Consider the following 6,000-nt stretch of genomic DNA (forward strand, 5'->3'; position numbering starts at 1 on the left):
GTCCATAGACAGCCCAGAACTCTTGTAAGGCTCACTCTTTACTTCTATTCTTTTTGTATCTGACCAGAAGAAGTAAAATTGAAATATTAACAGACAAGATTGTCAAATTAAAGCATCCTTATACTCCCAGATTTTTGTGAGGCTTAGGTAAAAAGATTGCAAGTTGGAGGCAAGACTGGGATGCATAAAAAGACTCTGCAGAGAGAGAGAGAGAATTGAGGAGGGATGGGGAATGAAAGAGAAAGGAATGAAGGAGGGAGGGAGAAAAGGAAAAAAGGAAGAAGGGAGGAAGGAAGGAAGAAGAAGAAAAAGGGAAAGAAGGAAGGAGGAAGGAAGGGATGAAAGGGAGGAAGGAAGACTGGTAAACAATCTAATATTGGTTTGAGGAACTCAATAACATTGGAAAGGTAACTACAAATCTGTAGTAGGAATTTTGCAGCCTAGCAAACAGTGATTTCTTCCTCAAGAATGCAGTCACTAAATTTATCTCCCCAATTAACTCTTCCTGAGAAACTTCTCTCTCCTCTGAACATTTTCCAGATGAACTTTTGGAGGCATCTCGCTAGCACCTTACACAGGTTACTTAGGAAGGTTTTGCTGCACACATAGATGCCTTCTTGAGAGTTCCTTTGCATTTGTGACCTGGTACCCAGCAAAGGCCCCTAAAACTGACATGATAAATGTTTGCAATAATACTATGAAAGAATAGAGATTAACTAAAAGAGTATTTAACAAGGAAAGTAATTTACAGTAAATATGAGCTATAAAACATTTAATTTAAAAAATTTAAATTGAAAATACTTTTTTTTAAAAAAAATCTTTGGCCACAAGGTATTCAATTCTTAAATTAGATGTCCTTGGCACTGTTTATATTGTTTGCACTAATATTTTTCCTTTAACAAAATAACAAATAACTTGAGACCTATTTGTTACCTAAAATATTCTCTAGCTATCCTGGGTTACACTGTTTTCTTTACTCTTTGATTTTCTTTCTTCTTTAGTTTCCTAAATATCCTCAGCAGGTAACTCACCAGATAGTCTTCTGGGATAGCAATGCCCCCCCAAAAATAGCCAAAAGTAGGAATTTTGAATCTGAACACTTGGGTCTGAATTCAAATTATATTAGCAAGGGTAATGAATGTATCTTAGTTAGAAGAGTGTTTGCCTAGAGTATGCAAAGATCCGTGTTTGATTTAAGCACCCTTTATCTGCTGGTTTATGTTTACTACCCCAGTGCTTGGGCTGTGGAAACAGAGGAATCAGTGTGATGTCATTCTCAGCACAATAGGTAGTACAAGGCCAGTCTGGGGTACAGACTCTATTTCAAAATAATGATGATGACGACGATGATGATGATAGATTCTACTGTTCAAAGATTTACATGTAGCCTCTCTTTGCTTAAAACGCCACTTTTAACTGTAAGTTATATGATTTTGCAGTCTCAATAGAAATGATGTTCCTGTTCTTATCGGTCTGTCTCAAGCCATATGTCTCTTTCCCTGAGTGCATTTATGTATGTACATATATGTGAAGTTGTGTGATGTGGGAAGTCCTTCTGTCTATGTGTTGCATTAATGGGTTAATGAATAAAGAAACTGGCTTGGCCTGTAGCAAGTTAGAACTTATTTGGTCGGGGGAAACTAAGCTGAATGCTGGGAGAAAAGAGTGGAGTCAGAGAGAAGCCATAAAGCTCCACTGAAGACAGAAGCACTGAAACTTTGCTAGTAGGTCACAACCTCGTGGTGATGCACAGATTAATGGAGACGGGTTAAATTAAGATGTAAGAGTTAGTCAATAAGAAGTTAGAGCTAATGGGCCAAGCAGTGATTTAAATAATATAGTTTCTCTGTGATTATTTTGGGGCTGAGCAGCCAGAAAACAACAAGCAGCCTCCTACAACAAATTGGCACCCAATGTATGCTAGCTAACTACACATAAAATCTGAGAGGGCTTGAAAAGGAATTCTAAATACAGAAAAACAAACTTTAGCTGCAATTTTTACAGTTGGCAGCGTGCTGTAGCTCCTTTAAGAGAGGTTTTACTGATTTAGCAGTAGCAGAAAAAAACCACAAGGCTTTGAAACTATGGCTCCCTAAGCTGTGATGCCAGCACAAACTCTAACTCTTTCAGGAGGCCAAACATTTAAGTGGGGTTTGTCAGTAGGGTGCTACAACTTGCCTAGTAGCAACATCGACCAGTTGCATGCCTGAAAATGGGGCTGTGAGCATGGTTCACACTAAATAGACCTCCACCCTGCCATGTTGGACTGGATGGAGCCAAAACACAAAGCAGCCGTAGAAGCACTTAGCATTTTCAGAAATGGTCCTGGACAGAAAAGTATTACAGATACACAGTAGGACAGATTCAGACATAAAAGATCTCTAAACAAGTCACAGTGTTGGATAAATGTATGTGGTTTGGGAAAGAGAAGAAAAAGAGTAAAAAGATAGTAAATGTAATTTAAAAGAGTGCAGATGATCATAGATTAAAAGAGTAAAGATGATAAAATAAATATTAAACATGTACAAAAAGTAATAAAGTAAAAACAAATAAGCCACATAAAGACTGAATATATACAAAGAGTCTGGATTATGCAGAGTATTGTGTTTTCTTCTTTTTTTTTTGACTGTGAATGAGCTAAGTACAGAGAAACATTTCATTGTACAAGCTGCTAAGCTAAACCAACATACATATCTTAAAGATGTCTTGACTTCAAAATATGGATTTAAGGATATGTTGATTTGGAAAAGAGGTTCTGCTTTTGTTTCTACAGAAGATAAGAACCTGTGAAATCCTTCTGGACTAATGTGGTTTGATGAACCAAGACCTCCCGGAAGGTCTCCTTGAACACTCCCAAACTTGTAATTAATACAAGTTTCTGTGTGGCTATTTCGGTTCTGGGTAGCTGGGACAAACAAGCTGCCTCCTACAACAATTGTGCTAACTTGTAGATGTACTTGCAGAAGCCAGACTTTGGGCATCTTCCTCAATCTCTCAGCCTTGTTTTTCGGCTGGGTCTTCCATTGAGCTTGGACCTAACCATTCTGGTTAGACTGGCTGTTCAGTGAGCCTCTTCAATCCACCTGTCTCTGCCTCCCTTTCAGTGTTATGGCTACAGACACACACTGTAGCACCAGTCTTTATATGGATATTTGGGATCTGAACTTAGGTCATACTTATAATAGTAAACATTTTATCTACTGAACCATCTTCCCAGTCCCCTTAAAGCAGCTTCATTATAAACCTTCATTATACCTTGGTTTTGGAATTTTTCGTATTTGTCACTATAGAATGATAATTTCATTGTGTCCTTGGCTCAATAAACTTATGCTTGACTTAAGTTGGAACCCAATGAAACTGAGATAAGCTAACTGAGCCCTAGAAAGCTTTGGCTAATTCCACTTGCCAATTCATGGAACTTTCTTTATGTTTTTGTTTTGATTTGTTTTTAACTGCTGTTATGAATCAGCTGCAAACCTTATCTATGTCATGATCCATATTCTCAATCAGAAAGATATTATGGACAACCAATGAATGGAATCTCCTCAGTGTGATCAAGTGTCTGAGGAGTTTGTTTGTAGAAACAATGTATGCTGGAAGAAAAATTCAAATTATGTCTCCATTGAAATAAAAAATGTCTGGTAACAAAGTCCATATCTCACTCACCCATGTTCTCCATCTTGTCTACATTTAATTACAAATAATATTAGCCATGGACTAAAATATGTGTCTCAAAGTTTATATGACTGTAATGTCCAATATGATGATGGTACCTGAAGGTAAAATCTGCACTCAGTATGATAGCTGTCCTTATAAAAAGTGAAAAACTGTGTATGGCCAGGTTGTTCAATGATTAGAGCACTTGCCAAGCAAGTGTAAAAATTCTGAGATCCCAGAATCCCCATAAGTATAAGGTGGGCATGGAAGCCTACCTGTAATTCCATCACAGAGCAAATTGTCTACTAGTCATAGTAGATGAAGCTTTTTGGCTTCCTTCATTCTCTTGGCCAAAAGTTTAGCATATTCTGCAGCCTCCTCCTTGTTTTTCTTTGTTCGTTGCTTCTTCAGAGCAATATGCCGGTGTTTGTGTTGCAGGACATATGGAATCACAAGATGCTGAATCTTGTGTGCCTTGGTCCTTGGCTTTTGACCTTCTTTGTTTAAAGGCTTTCTGACAACGTAATGGTGGACATAAACTTCTTTAGAAAGATTAAAAAGCTTTCGGATTCTGCTAGCTCTTTTAGGTCCCAACAGATGAGGCACAGTAGTATCTGTCAGTCAAGGAATATCCTTCTCTCCTTTTTTTACAATAACCGAGTAGAGAACACTCAGATTGGCATCCACAATGCATCCTCCAATAGACTTGAGCTTCCTTTCTCCAGTTCTCCTTGGTCTATAACAAGAATGTTCCTTACTCAACAGCAGGCACACTCTGCCATGGGTCAGGACACCTTGTTTCATGGGAAAACCTTGTTTGTCATTGCTGCCACTGATTCGGACCACGTAACCCTTCCACTCTTCACCAGGGCATCGGCAGTCATTTTCATGGCCAAGCGCTTCTCATAGAAGGTCCGAAGCTTACGTTCAATGTTCACTTTGATGAGTTTCTGGCAGCTGGTGGCAGGGAAGGAAATATTCAGCTTCATCTTTGCACAGTCGACCACCTAGGAGGCACCACAAAAAAGAGACCTAACTTCCACTTAACCAGTATTAACTTCTTAAGAAAGCTCCATACCCTTTTATTAGATATTTGAGGATCTAGATTCTTAATGAAACCAGTTGTCTTAAGCTTACCAAGCCTCATTCTCTTCACATAATTTAAAGATGATATTGATTTGAAAATCAAACCCTGACCGAATTGTCTTAAGATTAGCTGATATTTTCAAACGTTCCTGGTCTGTGCTACAAAAGGCTAGCTGCCTAAATTTAAGGTATAAAAATAAATGTGTTGCCTGAAAAGATATTATGAGTGGTTTCACTCTGTCTAGTACTACTGAAGTGTTTATCACATTGTGAATCATGTAAAGACAGTGGGTAGCCACCCTGATTTTTGCTCTTGTTTTCCATAGATACACCTAGGACATCCTTAGTCAAACTCTGTTCCTTGTCTCCCATTCTCTCAGGTCACTGTTTAAAACCAGGAATCAGCAAAATTTATGAATTATCTTGGAATACAGAGAATAAATATATTAAGTTTTATCTGTCTCACAATCTCCATTACACACCCTCTATCTTTAGTCAAAGGGCAAAAATCTGGCTGAAAAAACTGAATAAATGGACATAGACATGTGTCTAATAAAACTTAATTTGTAGAAACAGAAATTGGGTGGTGCTTTGCCAGACCCTGTTATAACATAAACAAAAGTAATAGGAATAATCATGACTACACTTCGTTCTATATTATTGCTAATCTCTGAAATGAGTAGAGAGATGTCTCAACAGGCAAAACCTCAGTAATTCCAGTTACAACGGAGGTGATACCCTCTTCTGACCTCGGTAGACACTGCACACGGGTGCTGCACAAACTCACAAGCTTATAGAAAACTCATAGACATAAGTAAAAATAAATAAATCTTATACACAATTAAGTAATGTTTTCCTGTGTTCTCATCTCATCTTTACTTTTTGCACAGACTTTATGGATAAAACTTTCCTTAAACACTTTTCATGTAATATTTAAAAAACATTTCCCTTTAAGGCAATTTTTTTTCTTAATTGCATTGCCTTCTCCTTTGAATCCCTCTGTCACAACCCCCAGCACTGACAACCTCCCATCTGAATCATCTGCATCACTCTTTCACTGAGGACCATGCAGATTCATCTGAGCTCTCAATGTCTTCCCAGAAAGGACTGGAGTCAGTGTTCCCATGGCAATTTTCATATAATGAGGTACCATAAAAGTTCCAGTTTCTTTGTTCTGCAATGTCCATTTTGACAACCATTAGAGTTACACTTCGGACGTATTTTCTCCACTTTGTCTAGGCTGTCATTTTGCCTGTA

At 38.0% G+C, this 6,000-nt stretch overlaps 1 pseudogene; it reads right to left on the reverse strand.

Moving 5' to 3' along the window:
• Positions 1 to 3,966: 3,966 nt before the first annotated feature.
• Positions 3,967 to 4,646, reverse strand: LOC125408391 (small ribosomal subunit protein eS6 pseudogene; annotated as a pseudogene).
• Between the last annotated feature and the right edge of the window lie 1,354 nt (positions 4,647 to 6,000).

Source organism: Myodes glareolus, chromosome 9 (genome assembly GCF_982192425.1).
Source record: "Myodes glareolus chromosome 9, mMyoGla1.1, whole genome shotgun sequence".
Lineage (NCBI taxonomy): Eukaryota > Metazoa > Chordata > Mammalia > Rodentia > Cricetidae > Myodes > Myodes glareolus.